This window comes from Bos grunniens, chromosome 28 (assembly GCF_055505025.1).
Source record: "Bos grunniens cultivar Pamir isolate PY7600 chromosome 28, Bosgru_T2T1.0, whole genome shotgun sequence".
NCBI classification, from domain to species: domain Eukaryota; kingdom Metazoa; phylum Chordata; class Mammalia; order Artiodactyla; family Bovidae; genus Bos; species Bos grunniens.
This window is the reverse complement of record NC_141192.1, coordinates 10,993,049-11,013,956: the sequence shown is the minus strand read 5'-3', so window position 1 is coordinate 11,013,956 and position 20,908 is coordinate 10,993,049. Positions and strand designations below refer to the sequence as shown.

Sequence of the window (20,908 nt, the reverse complement as noted above, 5' to 3'; positions counted from 1 at the left end):
GTTTACCAAGCTGAGGGAACTGGACTTGAATCTAGCCAGGCTGGCCTCTTGCTGGATATGTCAAAGATTCTTACTAAGCCCAAAGGAGGGGCCAGCCACTGAGAGCAGGGCTCCAAGGCACACCCAGTTACACTGCAGTCTATATTGCAATTGTGCTGCAGGTGGCGCCGTTTACATAAAATACTTCTGCAGTGGGGAGACCTGAAGTTGTAGTACTGGCAGCCCTATACATTTTTGCACACTGGATATTTATCTTTTAATATTTTGACAGTTTGATGATGAAAAAAAATGACCTTGTTATTTTTATTTACATGCAATTTTTTATGAGTGAATTTGAGTTTTATTTGCCTATTCAAATACTTTTTTTTTCTATTTTCCCTCTTTCCTTTATGTATTCTGATTATTAATCTGATATATTAATATCAGCAAGGAGATCAAACCAGTCAATCCTAAAGGAAATCACCCTGAATATTCAATGGAAGGACTGATGCTGAAGATGAAGCTCCAGTACTTTGGCCACCTGATGTGAAGAGCCGACTCATTGGGAAAGACCCTGATGCTGGGAAAGACTGAGGACAAGAGGAGAAGGGGATGGCAGAGGATGAGATGGTTGGATGGCATCAATGACCCAGTGAAAACCATATATTTTCAGAGAAGATATATTTGATTAGATCAGAAAACTGCAGATCCCAGGTTGGAAGGCAGGTGGATCAGATTCTAAAATTCATGCTCTGAAGTATCATCAGGCCCCAGGTGAGTAACTAGGCACTGAGGAAATCTGGAGGGAGGTGGAGGTAGAAGAGGGCAAATTGGGTCTTTGGAGGCTCAGAGTGGCAAGTTCTTAAGTTAAGGAAAGATGACCCATAACTGCCTGCGTAGTTAAAGTGCTGTAATGTGCGAAGTCATCCTTTCCTCTCATGCTTCCGCTCTGGCAGTTACCACCAAGATTCACAGTTGAACCCTCACTTGGAATATGATGCTTGGAGAAGTCAGGGGGTGGCCTAAGGTCACACAGAAATGTGGAGACTTGCTCCCAGGATACCCATTGGCAATGCTGCAGGATGTGTGTGGCCTCCCAAGCTGGCCTGTTGTGGTGCTAAAAGGGGGTAGGGGGCATCTGGCAGGGCTTGCTCCCCCGGCCCACACCCAAAGGCAAGGGGCCAAGGCAAACGGTTAGTGGGAGCTGGCCATCTCTCTGGAGGTGGAGCGGAGGAGAAGGACTGCCAAGCTGGAAGGGGCTCAGTGGCTGGGAGGGTCAGAGTCCACAAAAGCCTCCTTGTCTTCTTGTCTCTGGGCAGACAAGACTGGTTCCAGAAAGGTCTTAGCCCCGCGGGGGCCAGGCCACCCCCACTCCACACACTTGGAGCAGGGCTGCTAGCCCATGGCCACACAAGTTACAGGCGGAGAGAATGAACCAGTGGAGTGTGGGTATAGATGCCTCAGACATTACTTTGCCAACAAAGGTCCATTTAGTCAAGGCTATGGTTTTTCCTGTGGTCATGTATGGATGTGAGAGTTGGACTGTGAAGAAGGCCGAGCACCGAAGAATTGATGTTTTTGAACTGTTGTGTTGGAGAAGACTCTTGAGAGTCCCTTGGACTGCAAGGAGATCCAACCAGTCCATTCTGAAGGAGATCAGCCCTGGGATTTCTTTGGAAGGAATGATGCTAAAGCTGAAACTCCAGTACTTTGGCCACCTTATGTGAAGAGTTGAGTCATTGGAAAAGAGTCTGATCCTGAGAGGGATTGGGAGCAGGAGGAGAAGGGGATGACAGAGGATGAGATGGCTGGATGGCATCACTGACTCAATGGACGTGAGTCTGAGTGAACTCCGGGTGTTGGTGATGGACAGGGGGGCCTGGCGTGCTGCGATTCATGGGGTCACCAAGAGTCAGACACGACTGAGCAACTGAACTGAACTGTAGAGGATAGAAGGTGCAGGGGATCTAACAAGGTGAGATTTAAGAAGTCTTTTGTGTTTTGTTTTTGTTTAAAACTCTATCCCCTTTCTGGCAAACAGTCCCAAATTCTCCCAGGTAGGGGAAGATGTAGGAAGGTAGGGAAATCTGCTGTGTACAGGCCTAATGTTAACCAGTATCCCGTCAGTAACTGTCATCCCTAGATGCCGACATTCACTGATGCTGACATTCCTTGATTCCGACTTTATGTCAAGCACCATTCCAAGCACTGTGTGCTTGTTTCTCAGGTCATCCCGGCTGGTACTGTGTGAGCAGCGTTCTGTGGTTATCCCGGAGGTTGGTAAGGGCAGTTTTCCACCCAGTGTTTTTTGAAGTGTGATGAATCCACATTTAAAAGTGGAGGAAACCAGCTTAAAGGTATCCTCCCTGCTTAGTTTTGAGATATTTTTTACACAGATTCACATTGCTCAGGGTCAATTCAGTCCATTGTCAAGGCCATAGACATTTCCCAACAATGTGTTCATTTATGACTCCAGGGTCCTGTGGACTTGGCGGGTAGGGAGTCGTCTGGCATTTCCCCCAGCTCTGTGAGAACGTTATCAGTGTTCTCTGGGGGCGATGATCTCATTTTGCTCAAGGCTGGCGCTGGGATAAAATATAAACTAAGGACACTCTGTGTAGTGATGTGGGTTCTTGGACACTTTAATCAGCAGAAAGTGATAAGAGGCCAGATGAGGAATGCAGGCAAAGGTTTACTCGGACTCGGACTTGTGCTGCAGCAGAAGGGAGTGAAAACAAGTAACAGGTGTCCTTGCTTGCTCCCTGAGGGAGGGGGAGCTGGTCCTTTAAATGGGAGGGGAGGGGCAGATCGCAAGTTGAATTAGAAGAGTGGCTTGGGTGGTGTGCCCACCCCTTTGGTGGTGCTGCAGGCAGGGCTCACGCACAGTATCCTGCTTTTGTTTCCATCACTTCCTAAAAGGCCGTTGGGTTTATAGTCTTTTTGTATCTTGTTTTTGATTCTCTCCAACCGCAAGATGCAGTCATTTTCATAGTTTTATTTGTATTCCATTGCTCCAGGAGACAGTTGGCCAGGTGCAAACACTGCCATAAAGGTCCAAGGTCAAGTCAGTTGGCTGACTATTCAAAGCATTTTGGAGTTAGAATCCATCAAAAGAGGAGTTCAGCCACTGACTCTGCCCTTACTGGTCGCGTAGCCTTAGGTGAGTCGCAACGGCCTCACCAGCAAAGAGGGAGTAACAGTAAGAAATGAGAATTCCCTCACCTGCTTCTGAGAAGCTTTCCTGGGCTGGTCACTGTTGTTTCCTCACCTTATTTGTCTGCAGGTTGGGAGTTTGCTGAGGGTGGAAAAGGTGCGGACAATGCACAGGCTGGCAGAGGCCCTCAGATGAACTTCAGGGTTTTCAGGTGTTACCAAGCCTGAGCTCGAACAGCTCGCAGCAGGGCAGGCCAGGCCAGTAAATTGAGAGTAGAGTTGTTGGGGCAAGGAATATTGACTGTATTTGGAAAGCTGCAGGCTGAGAAGATGGTGGACTAGTTTCCCAAAGAGCCATCTTACCCAGGTTTGGATGCTAGTTTCTTTTATGGAACAAAGAGGGGGAGGCCAGGGTGTCAAGTGAAAAAGGAGATAAGTTGTTGCAAAATATTCGCCAGATATTTTCTGGCCAATGTGTTAATTTCTTCTTTCCTGAAGCCATTCACAGATGGGCCTGGTCAGGATGTTTCCTGTGAGTTTAAACAAAAATATTTTAGCTTAGTGCTCAGGCGTGGGAGGCAGGGTTCTCGGAGATGGGCTATTATGTATACTTTAAGATGGTGGTCCTGAACCTTTTTGGCATTAGGGACCGGTTTCGTGGAAGACAGTTTTTCCATGGACATTGGTGGTGGGGGGTGGGGGGAGATGCTTGGGGCAGGCTGTATGGTGAGCATTGGTTCAGACTGAAATGTGAGCAATGAAGGGGGTGATTTAGGCAGTAACTTGAGCCAGCAATGGGGATCAATGGGGAGCAGCAGACGCTTGGCTAATTCGCCTGCCCCTTACCTCCTGCCATGCAGCCCGGTTCTTTTTTTTTTTTTTAATTGAAGGCTAATTACTTTACAATATCGTATTGGTTCTGCCACACATCAACATGAATCCGCCATGGGTGTACACGTGTTCCCCATCCTGAACCCCCCTCCCACCTCCCTCCCTGTACCATCCCTCCGGGTCATCCCAGTGCACCAGCCACAAGGATCTTGTATCGAACCTGGACTGGCGATTCTTTTCTTATATGATATTATACATGTTTCCATGCCATTCCCCCAAATCATTCCACCCTCTCCCTCTCCCACTCTTACAGAAGAGTCCAAAAGACTGTTCTATACATCTGTGTCTCTTTTGCTGTCTCGCATACAGGGTTATCATTACCATCTTTCTAAATTCCATATATATGTGTTAGTATACTGTATTGGTGTTTTTCTTTCTGGCTTACTTCACTCTGTATAATAGGCTCCAGTTTCATCCACCTCATTAGAACTGATTCAAATGTGTTCTTTTTAATGGCTGAGTAATACTCCATTGTGTATATGTACCACTGCTTTCTTACCCATTCAATTGCTGATGGGCATCTAGGTTGCTTCCATGTCCTGGCTATTATAACAGTGCTGCAATGAACATTGGGGTACATGTGTCTCTTTCAATTCTGGTTTCCTTGGTGTGTATGCCCAGCAGTGGGATTGCTGGGTCATAAGGCAGTTCTATTTCCAGTTTTTTAAGGAATTTCCCCACTGTTCTCCATAGTGGCTGTACTAGTTTGCATTCCCACCAACAGTGTAAGAGGGTTTCCTTTTCTCCACACCCTCTCCAGCATTTATTGCTTGTAGACTTTTGGATAGCAGCCATTCTGACTGGCATGAAATGGTAACTCATTGTGGTTTTGATTTGCATTTGTCTGATAATGAGTGATGTTGAGCATCTTATCATGTGTTTGTTAGCCATCTGTATGTCTTCTTTGGAGAAATGTCTGTTTAGTTCTTTGGCCCATTTTTTGATTGGGTCATTTATTTTTCTGGAATTGAGCTGCAGGAGTTGCTTGTATATTTTTAAGATTAGTTCTTTGTCAGTTGCTTCATTTGCTATTTTCTCCCATTCTGAAGGCTGTCTTTTCACCTTGCTTATAGTTTCCTTTGTTGTGCAGAAGCTTTTAATTTTAATTAGGTCCCATTTGTTTATTTTTGCTTTTATTTCCAATATTCTGGGAGGTGGGTCATAGAGGATCTTGCTGTGATTTATGTTGGAGAGTGTTTTCCCTATGTTCTCCTCTAAGAGTTTTATAGTTTCTGGTCTTACGTTTAGATCTTTAATCCAGGTTGAGTTTATTTTTGTGTATGGTGTTAGAAAGTATTCTAGATTCATTTGTTTACAAGTGGTTGACCAGTTTTCCCAGCTGCTGCTGCTAAGTCACTTCAGTTGTGTCCGACTCTGTGTGACCCCATAGATGGCAGCCCACCAGGATGCCCCATCCCTGGGATTCTCCAGGCAAGAACACTGGAGTTGGTTGCCATTTCCTTCTCCAATGCATGAAAGTGAAAAGTGAAAGTGAAGTTGCTCGGTCATGTCCAACCCTCAGCGACCCCATGGACTGCAGCCTTCCAGGCTCCTCCATCCATGGGATTTTCCAGGCAAGAGTACTGGAGTGGGGTGCCATTGCCTTCTCCGAGTTTTCCCAGCACCACTTGTTAAAGAGATTGTCTTTTCTCCATTGTATATTCTTGCCTCCTTTGTCAAAGATAAGGTGTCCGTAGGTGTGTGGATTTATCTCTGGGCTTTTTATTTTGTTCCATTGATCTATATTTCTGTCTTTGTTCCAGTACCATACTGTCTTGATGACTGTGGCTTTGTAGTAGAGCCTGAAGTCAGGCAGGTTGATTCCTCCAGTTCCATTCTTCTTTCTCAAGATTGCTGTGGCTATTCGAGGTTTTTTGTATTTCCATACAAATTGTGAAATTATTTGTTTTAGCTCTGTGAAAAATACCGTTGGTAGCTTGATAGGGATTGCATTGACTCTATAGATTGCTTTGGGTAGTATACTTATTTTCACTGTATTGATTCTTCTGATCCATGATGCAGCCCTGTTCTTAACAGGGGTTGGGGACCCCTACTTTAAGGTATAGACAACATCCCTTTAGTGACTAACTTGTAGAAAAAGCAATGGAATACAGAGGTAAAAGTAAAAGAAACAAATCCAATATGGAGTCAGATTCGCTCTTCCCTATTACACAGGGAGTCAGGAAAGTCAACTGCAGACCAAGCAAGGGCTGACTCTGCTTCCTGAAGTACGTACAGAGTTTAAGGCCTCATCAAGGAGGTCTTTGAAGATGAGTAGGGTTCTTCTTTTCTCTTTCTTTTTAATTGGACAATTGCTATACAGCATTGTGTTTCTGCTGTACCACAGAGTGAATCAGCTATATGTATACATATATTCCCTCGCTTCTAAACCTCCCTCCTCCACTCCACCCCCCAAATAGGGTGTTTCTAAGCAGTATGTATTATGTGCCATGGAAATTGGTGGGATGTAGATAGGTGACAGGAGGAGAGGAGCCATAAATCTGGGGAATGTTTGGCCAGGTTATTGAGGGCCTTGAATGCCACTCTAGGAGAGTCACCCTTTGTGCTGTAGGCAGAGGTGCTGGCAGGGATTTTGGCTGAAGGATGACTCAATCATGCCAACCCCCTTCTTTTTAAAAAAATCTTTTTCTTTTGAAATAAGTGTAAACTTACAAAAATTATACAGTGAGTTCTCGAATATTCATCACCAGCTTCCCTAAATATTAACATCTTACAAACTACAGTAGAATTATCAAAGTCAGGAAGTTAACATTAACACAATACTATTAAATAAGCTATTGGGGCAGTCAGAGCACAGGTTGGAAAAGAATTTCCAGACACAGAGTATTTCAGAAGGGAATGAGTTTATTAAGAACAAAGAGCTGAGATAATATGGGCACTGCGAGCACAGCGGGCTGACCTCCTGACAGACCAGGGAGAATTGACAGTTTTTGTGGGTTAATAGCTAATGTTTATAGCCTCAATGGCACCCCACTCCAGTACTCTTGCCTGGAAAATCCCATGGATGGAGGAGCCTGGTAGGTTGCAGTCCATGGGGTCGCTAAGAGACGGACACGACTGAGCGACTTCACTTTCACTTTTCACTTTCATGCATTGGAGGAGGAAATGGCAACCCACTCCAGAGTTCTTGCCTGGAGAATCCCAGGGATGGGGGAGCCTGGTGGGCTGTCATCTCTGGGGTCGCACAGAGTCGGACATGACTGAAGCGACTTAGCAGCAGCATAGCCTCAAAGAAAATTCCAGCTGGAAAGTTGGTGTTAGGTGATTGGTTGGGGTGCTATAGAGTTGGTAGCACATATAGAGTGTTTACTGGAGTGGGCATCTTTGCCTAAGTGAGAGTCAGGAAGCTTGTTAGTGATGATCAGGGACTTTTGGCAATGGTTACAAAGGGACTCAGCTTCGGAGGTGACCTTGATTCTGGACTCCACTTCTGTGGCCTTGGTGCAAGGCCTCACACCTGTGGCCTTGTGGGGTGGGAGGCAACATAAGCTACAGACTTTATTCAGATGTTGCTGGTTGTCTCACTAATGTTCTTTTTCTGGCACAGGATGCAATCCAGGATCCCACTTTGACTCAGTTGTCATATCTCTTTGCTGCTGCTGCTGCTAAGTTGCTTCAGTTGTGTCCGACTCTGTGCGACCCTATAGATGGCAGCCTACCAGGCTCCACCATCCCTGGGATTCTCCAGGCAAGAACACTGGAGTGGGTTGCCATTTCCTTCTCCAAAGGGCTCCTTTAATTTAGAACAACAGCTCCTCAGTCTTTTTTCTTTTAAATCTCTCATAACTTTAACAGTTTTTAAGAGTTTTGGCTAGTTATTTTTGTCCTTCATAACCTTGATACTTCTGAAGAATATTGGCTAATTAATCTTTAGAATGTCCCTCAACTTGAGTTTTTCATGAAGACTTTGAGGTCACACATTTTTGGTGAGAATCTCACATGAGTGATGCTGTGTTGGGCTTCTCTTGTGCTTCAGCTGGTAAAGAATCCACCTGCAATGCAGGAGACCCTGGTTTGATTCCTGGGTCAGGAAGATCTGCTGGAGAAGGGATAGGCTACCCACTCCAGCATTCTTGGGCTTCCCTTGTGGCTCAACTGGTGAAGAATCTGTCTGTAATGTGGGAGACCTGGGTTCGACCCCTGGGTCAGGAAGATCTGCTGGAGAAGGGATAGGCTACCCACTCCAGTATTCTTGGGCTTCCCTTGTGGCTCACCTGGTAAAGAATCCGCCTGCAACGTGGGAGACCTGGGTTCGATCCCTGGGTTGGGAGGATCCCCTGGAGAAGGGAAAGGCTACCCACTCCAGTATTCTGGCCTGGAGAATTCCATGGAATGTATAGTCCATGGGGTCACAGAGTCGGACACGACTGAGTGACTTTCATTTTCTTTCTAGTAAGTCACATCAGAAGTCACATGGGATATTGCTCTGTCTCATTACTGGTGATGTTAACTTTGAAAGATGATATGGTAAAGGTGATGTCTGCCAGGTTCCTCCATTGCAAAATTTCTGCTTTCCCTTTTGTAATAAATGAGTATCTTGTGGGGCGGTCACTATTATACCCACCCTCAACTATACAGTCCATGGGGTCGCAAAGAGTTGGACACGACTAAGTGACTTTCACTCATTCTGACATGTGTGAGATGGTATCTCAATGTGGTTTGATTTGCATTTCTCTTGGACTTCCCTGCTGATCCAGTGGTGTAGACTCCACACTTCCATTGTAGGGGGCATAGTTTTAATCCTTGGTCACAGAAGTTAGCATGGTACATGCATGTGCACTAAGTTGCTTCAGTCATGAGGTGTGTTCACTCTTTGCAATCATATGGACTGTAGCCCACCAGGCTCCTCTGTCCATGGGATTCTCCAGCTAAGAACACTGGAGTGGGTTGCTGTGCCCTCCTCCAGGGGATCTTCCTGACCCAGGGATCTAATCCATATCTCCTGCGGCTCCTGCATCGCAGGTGGATTCTTTACCACATGGTGCAGCATTCCCCGCCCCCCAGTAATTTGATTTACATTTCCCTGATGGTTAATAATGTTAAACATCTTTTCATGTGTCTATTGACTGTCTGTATGTCTTCTTTGGAAAAATGTCTGTCTAGATATGCCCATTTTAAAATCAGATTGTTTGTTTGTATGAGTTGAGTTGTATGAGTTCTTTATATATTTTGGATATTAGCATCTTATCAGGGACCTTCTTGGTGGCACAATGGATAGGAATCTGCCTGCCAGTGCAGGAGACACAGGTTCAATCCCTGGTCTGGGAAGATTCCACATGTGGTGGAGCAACTAAGCCCATGAACCACAGCTGCTGAGCCTGTGCTCTGGAACCTGTGAGCCACAACTACTGTGCCACATGCTGCAACTGCTGAAGCCCATGCACCTGTAGCCTGTGCTCTGCAACAAGAGAAGCCACCACAGTGAGAAATCTGGGTACCACAACAAAGAATAGCCCCACTTGCCAAACTAGAGAAAGTCTGCCTAAAGCAGTGAAGACCTAGTGCAGCCAAAAATAAATCAATAATAATTTTTTAAAAAGGCATTGTATACACACACACACAAGTAAAAAAAAAAAAAAATATATATATATATATATCAGATATATCATTTGCAAATATCTACTCCCAGTTGGTATGGGCTTCCCTGGTGGCTCAGACAGTAAAGAATCCACTTGCAATTCAGGAGACCTGGGTTCAATCCCTGGGTTGGGAAGATCCCCTGGAGGAGGTCATGGCAACCCACTCCAGTATTCTTGCCTGGAGAATCCCATAGACAGAGGAGCCTGGAAGGCTACAGTCCATGGGGTCACAAAGAGTTGGACATGACTGAGAGACTAAGCACTGCACAGTTGGTAGATGGCCTTTTCCTTCACTGTGCAAAACCTTTTTAGTTTGATATAGTCCCATTTGTTTATTTTTGCTTATTTTGCCTGAGACATATCGAAAAATGATATTACCAGTACGGATGTCAAAGAGCTTATTGCCTGTTTTCTTCTAGAAGTTTTATAGTTTTAGGTCTTACATTTAATTCTTTAATCCACTTTGAATTCATTTTTGTGCATAGTTTGAGAGAGTAGTCCAGTTTGATTCTTTTGCATGTGGCTGTTCAGTTTTCCTAACATCATGTTAATGAGGTTTTCTTCCCCCATTGTATATTCTTGCCTCCTAGCATAGATTGTTTGGATTCGTTTCTAGGCTCTATTCAGTTCCCTTGATTTGTGTGTTTGTTTTTGTTCCAGTACCACACTGTTTTGATTACTATAGCTTTGTAGTATAATTTGAAATCATGAAGCATATTACCTTCAGCTTTGTTCTTCTTTCTCAAGGTTATTTTGGCTATTCAGGGTCTTTTGTGCTTCTGTACAAATTTTAGATTTGTTCTAGTTCTGTGAAAAATGTTCTTGGCATTTTGATAAGGATTGCATTGAATCTGTAGCCACTATGGAAAGCAGTATAGAGATTCCTCAAAATATTAAAAATATAATTACCATATGATCCAGCAATTCCACTCCTGGGTAGTTATCCAAAGAAAACAAAAACATATCTATCCCTGCATTCATTACAGCATTATTTACAATGGCCTAGATATGAAAGCAACCTAATTCTAAATGAAAGTCACTCAGTCATGTCTGACTCTTTGTGACCGCATGGACTATACAGTCCATGGAATTCTCCAGGCCAGAATACTGGAGTGGGTAGCTGTTCCCTTGGCCAGGAGATCTTCCCAACTCAGGGATCGAACCCAAGTCTCCTACATTGCAGGCGATTCTTTACCAGCTGAGCCATGAGGGGAGCCCAGAAAGCAACCTAGTGTCCACTAATAGATGGTGATGTGTGTATGTGCATATATATATATATATATATGCACACCAAATGGAATATTAGTCATAAAAAGAATGAAATCTTACCATTTGTGACAACATGGTCCACCTGGATGGTATTATGCTTTGTGAAAGAAGTTAGAGAAAGACAAATACTGTATAATTTCACATATATGTGGAATCTAAAAACAAATGAACAAACATAGAAAAACAGAAGCAGAATTATAGAAACAGAGAGCAAAAAGATGGTTACCAGAGGGGATGGAGGTTGGGAGAGGAAAAAAGTAGGTGAGAGAAATTAAGTACAAACTTCCAGTTGGAAAATAAATGAGTGACAGATTTGAAATGAATAGAGTAGGGAATTAGAGTCAATTAGGTAATATCTTTGCATGGTGACAGATGACAACTAGTCTTATCATGGTGATCATTTTGAAATGTATAGACACATCAAATCACTGAGTAACAGGAGCTAAGACAGTGTAGATCAATGATACTTTGAAAAATCCAAATCACACAAACTCATAAAAAAAGAGATCAGATGTGTGGGTGGTCAGAGGGGGAACTGGATGAAGGCCGTCAAAATGCACAAACTCCCAATTATAAGATAAATAAGTAATAAGGTTGTAATGTACAAAATGATAAATATAGTTAACACATTAACACTGCTGTATGTTATATATTGTATGAAAGTTGTTCAGAGAGTAAATTCTATGAGTTCTCATTAAGGAAGAATTTTTCTCTATTAATTTTGAATCTATATGAGATTATGGATGTTCACTAAACTTATTGCAATAATCATTTCATGATGTATATATAAGTTAAATCATTATGCTGTGCACCTTAAACTTACACAGTGCTGTATGTCAGTAAATCTGTAAGTAAATAAATGGATTCTATCTATGTACGCCAGCATGGAATTACCTGCAAGATTTACTGTTGAATAAAGAAAGCAAGTTGCAGAAAAATGTGCACAATACAATCCCATCACAAACCAAAGTACATCTGTGAATCTGTATGCATGTATATTATACACTGTTTTATACATGTCTCTCTCTCTATAACTGATATTTAGAAAAAATGCTCAGTCAGCTGCTAAAGGTGCAATCTCTGTTATACACAGGAATTAGGATGACAGTGAGGGTACTAATTAACTGGCAACTTTTTGTTAGACATTTCTCATCGTTGAATGATTTGCTGTGTCACAGCAAGCATGGGATATCTTTGTAATGGCAGTTACAACTCCTGTTGCAGCCCCACTCCTCCTTGTCCAGGAAAGGAAACTGAGGCCCAGAGAAAGGGCCTTGCCCAAGTCTAGCTGGGAGGTTAGCAGCGCGATGAGAAGTAGATGAGAAAGCAAGGCTGGGAGGGACCAGAAGTGAGTAGACGACAGCCAGTTGGGGAGACCATGTAGAAAATGTACTGTTAAGGGAGAAGAGGGGCTGGGCCCTGCCTCTGCAAACTCTGAAAGCTCTGTGGTCCTTGAGAAAGTGGAGAGCAGAGTTCTGCGCCCCAGCACAGGACACAGATCCTGAGTATGGCGGAGGTGGCCACAATGCTGACTGAGGAAATGCTGCTGAGGACAGTCTAACTGCAGCTGAGGGTGAAGAGACACAGGGAGTGAGTGCCAGAGAGCAGGCTGGGACAGCCCAGGACCCACTGATTCCACGTTCATTGCCCTCATTTTATGAATGGGACTGAGAACAGATAAGAAACCTACCCAAGGTCACACTGGACTCCAAAGCCCATTCCTCACTGTGGATATGCCTCTGGATATGAAAAGTGCATTTTACTAAGAGTTGATCCCCAAACTAGCGTGTGACACTTACCTACACTTACCTAGGCCTTGAACATCCTTTTAAAAAATCACACTTAAATTGAGAATTTTTGCAACCAAAATTTGAACAGCACTGAACTTGACCAAGAAGGAACAAAAACAGAACAGAAACGAAAAAAGAGGAAGGAAGAGAAAAAAGAAGGTATATACAAGTGTTGATATTTTATCTCTGGAATAATTCTGCTTTAACTCTGTTCCCTAGGACCAATGAATAGATGAGTGGAGAATTCTAAACTGTTCCAACCAGTCTGCAAATTTTATTCTTTGTAAATCTAAAATATATTGAAATTTTTGTGTGTTGTGCTGAAGCTTAAATGGGGTGCTGAAGTTTCATGTTTCTGACTGAGATATAAATTTAGTTTGAAAACAGATGTTCCAATGATTGGTTTCTCCTCAGGGTGACTACTTGAACCTGAATTTCCAGTTTGCCCTGATAAAGAAGAGAGGATCCTGGAGGAAATTCTTGGGCTGATGGCCTGGACAAAGGTTAGTAGGTGGGAATATGTACTTTTGGGTCAATATTAGTGAAGAAATTTGCCTGAAGGGGCAGAAATACTGATTCAGGATCGATAAGAGGTAAATTCCATTGTGTGGGGCAAGGTTACATTCGAATTTTTAAAAGAGGCAGAGAATTTAATTTTAAATAATTGCTACTCTTGTGGATCTCTAATTTGTTGTCGTTCATCAGAAAAAATGTGTATATGTTGTATCTGAAAACCAAGGGACATAAGTGAGCTACCATGGTCATAGGAATTAACTCACCAATTAAGGAATGTTGCTTGTCACCCGTTTCTACAAGACTCAAGTCACTAAATGCCACTTCAGTTATTGATGGATAGCACACTCTGGAAAGAATTCAAGGTGAAGGTCAAGAATGAGGCACTCTCTGGTCTGGGAAAACTGGCAGAACAGGCCCTCAGATAGTTAGATATTTTCAGGAGAAATTTTTATGAACCCAGATTCTTGCATCAGCCCATGGTTAGAAAAGCACTGAAATAACTAGCTGAGATATCTGATTCTTGTGACTGATAGCAACATTCTGCAGAGATGTGTGCCTGATTGCACATACTCCTTCAAAATCACATACCTCTTCAGAGCAGTTCTTCAAAGCAGTCTGAGGGGCTGTCTCCTGGGCTGTAGTTCTCATTAAGACACTGAATGATCTCAGCTCACAGGTCTTATGTTGTATATGGATATTAGTTAAGCTGAAAAACAAAACAAAACAACGTTGAGAACTGGCCTGAAAGTTAGGACAAGGTAGCTATTTCCCAGCTCTGCTGCTCTTTGCTGTGTGTGCTTGGGTGGTTAGCTCACCCTCTCTGGGTGTTAGGGTCCGCTTTTGCAAAATGAAGTGATGGGTGAAAGGAACTCCAGTGATGGCAGCTCCTTCTTGCTCACATCACAAGACTTAGGAAAGCAACCTTGTTGGCAAGCTGGCTGGCTGCATTCCATGCTCAGTTGTTCACTTTGGAGGAAGATGTAGCTGGAGGCAGTCACATCGCCTTGTACTCAAGAGCCCAGGCCAGAGGAAGGCATGCCCATCCTGGCTGCATCAGGGGCTGGAGGCAGAACTGGGTGATGGTTAAGAGCTGGGGGAGTCAGAGTAACATGGTTTCCAGTCTCAGTTCTGCCTCTTTCTAGGTGAGAGATCTCTGGTAACTTGCTGTCTCTGACCTGAGTGTCAAATGCGGATGTTAATAGTAACTGTGTCCTCTTGGAAGTTGTTGAGAGAATCAGATGAGATGTGTTTAAATGCCTAGAATAGTGCTGGGCACATATTATATATATAATCAATGGTAACTATTATTTGATTTTTAAGATAATTTTAAAAAATCTATTTATATATATTTGGCCATGTCAGGTCTCAGTTGTGGCACACAGACTCTCTAGTTGTGATATGCAGTTGCAGCCCTCGGGCTCTCTGGTTATGTTGCTCGCACTCCAGAATGCATGGGCTCAGTAGCTGTGGCATGTGGGCTTAGTCGCTCTGTGGCACGTGGGATCTTAGTTCCCTAACCAGGGATCTAACCTATGTCCCCTGCATTGCAAGGCAGATTCTTAACCATTGGGCCACCAAGGAAGTCCCTATTTCTGTTGTTTTTACTACTCAAAATCAAATCTTAACTTCTTAACTAATATAGAAATTCTTGGCTTGGCATGCTGGACAAGTGGCTATCCTCACTCTTCTTGAATACTTCCAGTGAAAGGAAACTCACTATTCCCAGTAAATCATTTCACTAACCAATAGTGCTTCTGGGATTTCATGGAATTTTAAAGCTGAACACTTATGTAAATCTCAGGTTTAACTGCCTCATGAAGAAACCCAATTTCAAGAGGTAAAAGATTTGCTCAAGGCTGCATGGCTAGTTAGGTGGCAGCGGCTCCTTTCTTCCAGTCTTATTTACTACGTCCATTTTCCTTAGTGCATTTGAGCTCTTTGGTACTGTATCCACCCGTGCCCCCCACTCTCCCCAGAGAACAATTCCTGGAGGCCCCAGGCTGTCTGCTGAGTCTTTTTGGATCCCAGATAATGATTCACTAACTCATCCCTGGACCCAGGGATGAAAACCTCTATTTTAGAACTTCTAAATGAATAAGGCTGAGTTTTCCTTGCTACTTTTTAGGAGGCAATCCCCTCCCTCCACCCAAGTGTCACAGGGATGATTCAGCTTCGCCCCATTCCTAGACACAGCCCTTTCCGCTGCCCAGCTCTCACTAGTTCCCCTGGCCTCTTAACCTCCATCCTGATGCTATTTAAAAAACGCCTGGTTTCACAGGCCCTGAAGGCCAATGTCCATTTCCCTACCTGCTCCACCTAGTCTGGCAGTATCTTCACACCAGACGTGGTACTTCTGGGGATAGTTACAGTTGACAAGGATTTGGATCTATTTTTGCCACGGTGATTATAGAAAAATAGCATGTGTACCTGCTCAGGCAGGGGGTCGGGCCACCCCCAGAAGCCCTCAGTGCCACTGACTTGACCTTGGATGTTGCAACCCTTCCGCCCAGCTCACTGGCTCTGTGCTCCTGAGCTGGCCTTCCCCCTCCACCTCTTGAATTAACTTCTTACGATGAGAAATCAGAAAGCATCATTGCAATCTTTACAAGGCCCAAGCTTCAGTGGTTTCAGAGGAGGCCTCTCTAACCAGTTCCTGGTTAGACTCATGTTCAGATGGAAAACGTATTTTCCTTCTAGATGCCAATTCAAAGGGACGTTTTGAAGCAGCAGAGAGTGATATGGCAATTCTAGTGTATCTGGTGGTTAGCCAGCAAGACCAGATTTCATGTAAAACTTGCCTCTGAGGCAGGGGTGACATCCCCCTTTTCTCCCTGGAGCACTTGTACGTCTGAAGACAGCAGAGATTGATCCCCTAAAAAGTTCTTTGAGTCTCTAATCCTTTTTATTTATTTTTGGCTGTGCTGGGTCTTCATTGCTGCACGTGGACTTTTTCTCTAGTTGTGGAGAGCGAGGGCTCCTCTCTAGTGGTGGTGCATGGCCTTCTCATTGCAGGGGCTTCTCTCGTTGTGGAGAATGGGCTCTTGGGTACATGGGCTCAGTAGTTGCTGCTCTTTGGCTCCAGCATGCAGGCTCAATAGTCGTGGCACGCGGGCTTAGTTGCCCCGTGGCATGTAGGATCTTGCTGGCTCAGGGATTGAACCTGTGTCTCCTGTATTGCAAGGCAGATTTTTAAACACTGGACTATGAGGGAAGCCAGAGACTCTAATCCTGTTAATAGTTTTGTATATGAAAACAAAACTATTAAAAGGATTTAATGGTAGACTAGCTTCCGTGGTAGCTCAGAGGGTAAGGAATCTGCCTGCAATGCAGGACATCTGGGTTTGATACCTGGGTCGGGAAGATCCCCTGGAGAAGGGAATGGCAACCCACTCCAGTATTCTTGCCTGGAAAATCCAATGGACAGAGGAGCCTGGTGGGTTATAGTCCATAGTGTCTCAAAGAGTTGGACACAACTGAGCGACTAGCACACACACATATGTGGTAGATTGTTTCCTTCAATGTTTTTCATTTGGGCTGTGATCTAATCTGCAGTATAGCTTTTATCTGTAGTAGCTTTGCCAGAAGTGGGTTGCAAAGAGAGTTTGTATTTGCTTGTGCTAGAGATCCCAGGGATATATCACTCAATCAGGGTCATTTGCAGTTTTCTGAATTGTGACTTCCTGAACTGTGTGGTTAGGATTTTGGGAGGAGAGATATCTTCCCTGTTTGAGCCTAGGCTGATCGAGACAGGTTTTGTTATTGAGTGATTATTTTACAAATTTCCATTTGCATTATTCTTTCATGATAATTCAAACTCACACTTTCTGATTATTTAGGCCAATCCTACCACATCACCTTGGGGCCCAGCAGAGTATCAGCTCAGATGTTTAGTCTTGTTCTGTCACTTAAGCTTACTTTGTTTTTTGCCTCTGGAGGTCAGTTACTTCCTTGAAAGCTCATCCATGCATTTAAAAGATTCTTGTTACAGTTTGTCTGAATATTTAGTGGAAGGATTGTAGAATTATCTATTCTGTTAAACACTAAGAACCAAGAATCCCCTAATATCCTTATAAATACTCTCTTCTGTTTTAAAAGGCAATATGGATTGCTTGCTTGAGGTAGAAAGCAAGTAATTTCTACACAAGGATTTAGATAATGGAGTTCATTTTAAATAAGTATTTCACAGAGCAATGTATTTCACCATGAATACATTATCATTGCATCTGTAATTTACCAATTACAAACCAATTGGTTTGTAACAAATAGGCTACAAACACACATGTAACAAACATAGGTTTCGGAGTCACGGGGATCTTGGTTTGATTCCTGGTTCTGCCACTCACTAGCTCTGATTGTTAACAAGCTACTGAATTTCATCAGACCTCAGTTTTGTAACTGGAAATATGGGCTGGCAGGACAAACCTCTTAGGGGTTAAAGTGAGGATTAAGTGAAAGAATGCAAATAAGGCTCTAAGCATAATGCCTGGCCACCCAGTGACTGTTCAATGAATGTTTCTCTTCTTGTTATTAACATAGAAGTCATTCTGTGGGATTCCTGCAAATTCAAAGGATATAATGGGATTACACAAGGAATGCGTGTCTCTGGCCTACCCTGTGTGTGTGTGTGTTTGTGTATTTAATACATACATTATTGTAAGTTTTACTGATATTAATCATGTATGTTTATAAAATAAATTTATAGATAGTATAAAATACACAGTTGTCTTTCCTACAAATCCAATATAGTTGATTTTCCTCCCAGGATGCTCTTGAATCCATAGTCAAACCATGGGTGCATTTCAACCTTGATCTGACAAATGAAGTTGCATCTCAGTCTGCTCTTTTCCCGATAAATGGATTGTCTTACATATGATAAGATCTACTGATAAATTCACTCTTGTACAAACTATGTTCATTGAACTAAATCCGCTTTCATCCTGGGCTCTAGTCATTCAGACTGAAGTTTAATCTGCATTATTAATATTTTCTCCTTGACTTTCTTAAATCTAGATAAGCAACAAAATAATAAATCAACCAATACAGCATTCGCCAATTTCCTTAGTGTACATGTTGTAGCCACGCGTTCCGGGAAACAAACTCACTCAGAAGGACAATGCAGATAGTGGAGCGCAGTTTATCACACTGACGGGCCCAAGGCAGAGTCTCCTCTTAGCCAAGGACCCCGACCAGCATTTGTGAAAATCTTTTATACCCCATGTGTACATGTCCGAACCCACCACCCCAAATTCCTTGAGACTTACATCAACCAAGGAAAATACGATCCCAATAACCCCATCATTCACGTCCTATGTGCTCATGTGCCCAAACAAACAATTAGCCAATAGTCAATAAACCCGAGGTTACACTCTGATAGATACAGAAAAATGTATGGCCTGTTTGGAGGAAGGGGTGATTAGTGTATGTTTTCTCTTAGGCGCTGAGTAACCTAGATATGACCTTCAAGATTCCCCGGTCTGGAGGGGGTCTTAACCTTCTGTTGTTGTTTTCATAGGCACTAAACACAGAGTTCAGAGTCCATTGGAAAGGTGGCTGAGCATGAGAAGCATGAACAGGCCTAAAGATGGAGTCTTTATTGCACCCTGGCTCTCCGACTGCCAATTTGGGAGAATGACATCAACCTTCGGGTTACAGAGTTCATAATACATTGTAAAATTCAGGGTCCACAAAGCAGAACTATCAAGGCAACTATAACAGTGGTAAATATAGTTTTCCACCAATCGCCCTTCACCCAAGATAAGACCAAAGTCCAGAAAGGGATGTTTTCATTTGACATTGCTTTTACCTGGTTTTTCTTGTCATCTAAAGCAGTCAATACATTGCCAGATAAGTCAGGAATGTATACAAAACATTCAACCTTAATTATAGCACAGGTCCCTCCTTGAGCAGCTGTGAGTATGTCCAAAGCCATTCTATTATGAATTACCGTTTTTCTCATTTGGATTTGCTCTTCATTTAAGGCTTGGATGACTTTTGTTCTATCTAGGAGGGCCTGTTTTGTGAAATTAGTCAAGGCCTCTACTTTAATCATGATATCTGTTGTCCCTGTAGAGGATACGAATAAGGCAGCAATATACTCATATCATTGAAACACGGATCTTGTCCACCTAGCATGTAAATAAGGTAGATTTACCGGGGCTTGTTGTAGGTTAGGCTTTTATTACACTGGCATTTATATCAAATGTAACCCCATGACCCAAGTCTATTGACTGTAGGTCTTACACCAAGAAAGCAAGGAGAGGAAAATCTCTTTCTGTCATCCCAGAAAAGAGCAGAGTGGTTTAAAATCTCCTTGGCAGAGCGGTGACACCCACCAAGGAAGTCCCTCCATCACTAACAGAGGCACAGCCCCACATACCCCGCAGTTGGAAGTGCTGTGGACGTCTGCATAGGAATGTGCCCATGAGACGAAAACATTGTCCTGAGTTGAAACGGAAGTTAAATTCAAAATCACGTTGATGAGGCCAAGCAGCAGGAGTTGATTGTGCGGCTTCATCCTGAAGGGGCTCGTCCAGGATCTTCTTTTGCTTCTTCCTTAGGATAGTCTTAGTCTCTCGAGGGTCAGTGGGGTCCCTCTGTGCAGTCCATTCACCATTTTTTGGGTCTGTGTGGTATGTTCTCTTAACCCTCGTATGATGGACCCAAGGGACAATACCTGTAACTTTAACTGCAGTAGGGGTAGTTAGAATAACACAAGGGCCCTTTCACCAAGGGGCTAGAAAATCATGTTTCCAATCTTTGACCCATACTTGGTCACCAAGTGTAAACTCATGAATCTGTTCCCCAAGGGGGAACGGCACCCTTTCTTGTACAAACTTAGTTACCTGATTTATTACCTTACCCAGTTCCATCTGCTGTGAAATCCTATCCCCCTTTACCTGAGGCAAATTTGTTGACACCTGTTTTATTATGGGAGGGGGCCTCCCACACACAATTTTGTATGGAGAATAGCCTTGGGACCATGTGGTCATCCTGAGTCTGAGCAGAGCCATCGGAAGCAAGTCCACCCAGGAGCAGTCAGTCTCTATGATCCACTTGGAGAGTCTCTTTAACGTCCAGTTGGTTCATTCTGCCATCTCAGAACTCTGGGCCTATATGCCGTGTGCAGTTTCCATTTGATGTTTAAAGTTTTGCTTACTTGTACTAAATCAGCTACAAAAGCCGGGTCGTTGTCTGAACCAATGCTGGTAGGAAGTCCAAATCTGGGAACTATTTCCGTAAGCAGACACCGGGCTACTTGTGATGCTCCTTCAGTCCAGGTAGGAAAAACTTCTACCCATCCCGAGAACGCACATACCATGACCAGCAGGGAACAGTCGTGTTGGTGAGGTTTCATTTCAGTGAAGTCCACTCCCAGGTGTTCAAAGGGCAGCGTGCCTTTCAGCTGAATACCCGGAGGTTTTTGTCTGAACACCGAGAGGCAGCATTAACCTGTGAGCAGGCAGCATGGCCTAGGTGGGTCGCTTGGTGTGTTTGGCTTACCAGAGTGTGTGCCAGCTCCTCTGGTGCCAATAATTTACCACTTGGCAATTCCCACCATCCCTTTTCAGTCTTGGTGGCCCCTTCTGCTTTGGCTAACCTGACAGCCATTGTCCTTGTTTTATCAGGCTACTGCCATCGGTATATAGGACCCAACTAGGGTCTGGAACCTTGTGTCCTTTAAAACAAACCCCAGATACCTTACCTCCACCT

The 20,908-nt window shown here is 43.6% G+C and overlaps 1 long non-coding RNA gene across 5 annotated transcripts; it reads left to right on the top strand.

The window, feature by feature from the left end:
* Nucleotides 1-426: 426 nt before the first annotated feature.
* Nucleotides 427-19,311, top strand: LOC147342842 (uncharacterized). 5 transcript variants are annotated; one of them, XR_015156737.1, is made up of 3 exons: nt 427-753; nt 13,097-13,185; nt 18,711-19,311. It is a non-coding gene; the product is annotated as an uncharacterized LOC147342842 (long non-coding RNA). The 5 variants fall into 5 exon arrangements; XR_015156736.1 differs by lacking the exon at nt 427-753 and adding an exon at nt 1,242-1,954; XR_015156739.1 differs by lacking the exon at nt 427-753 and adding an exon at nt 2,616-2,724 and having other exon boundaries at nt 18,711-19,153.
* Nucleotides 19,312-20,908: the final 1,597 nt, after the last annotated feature.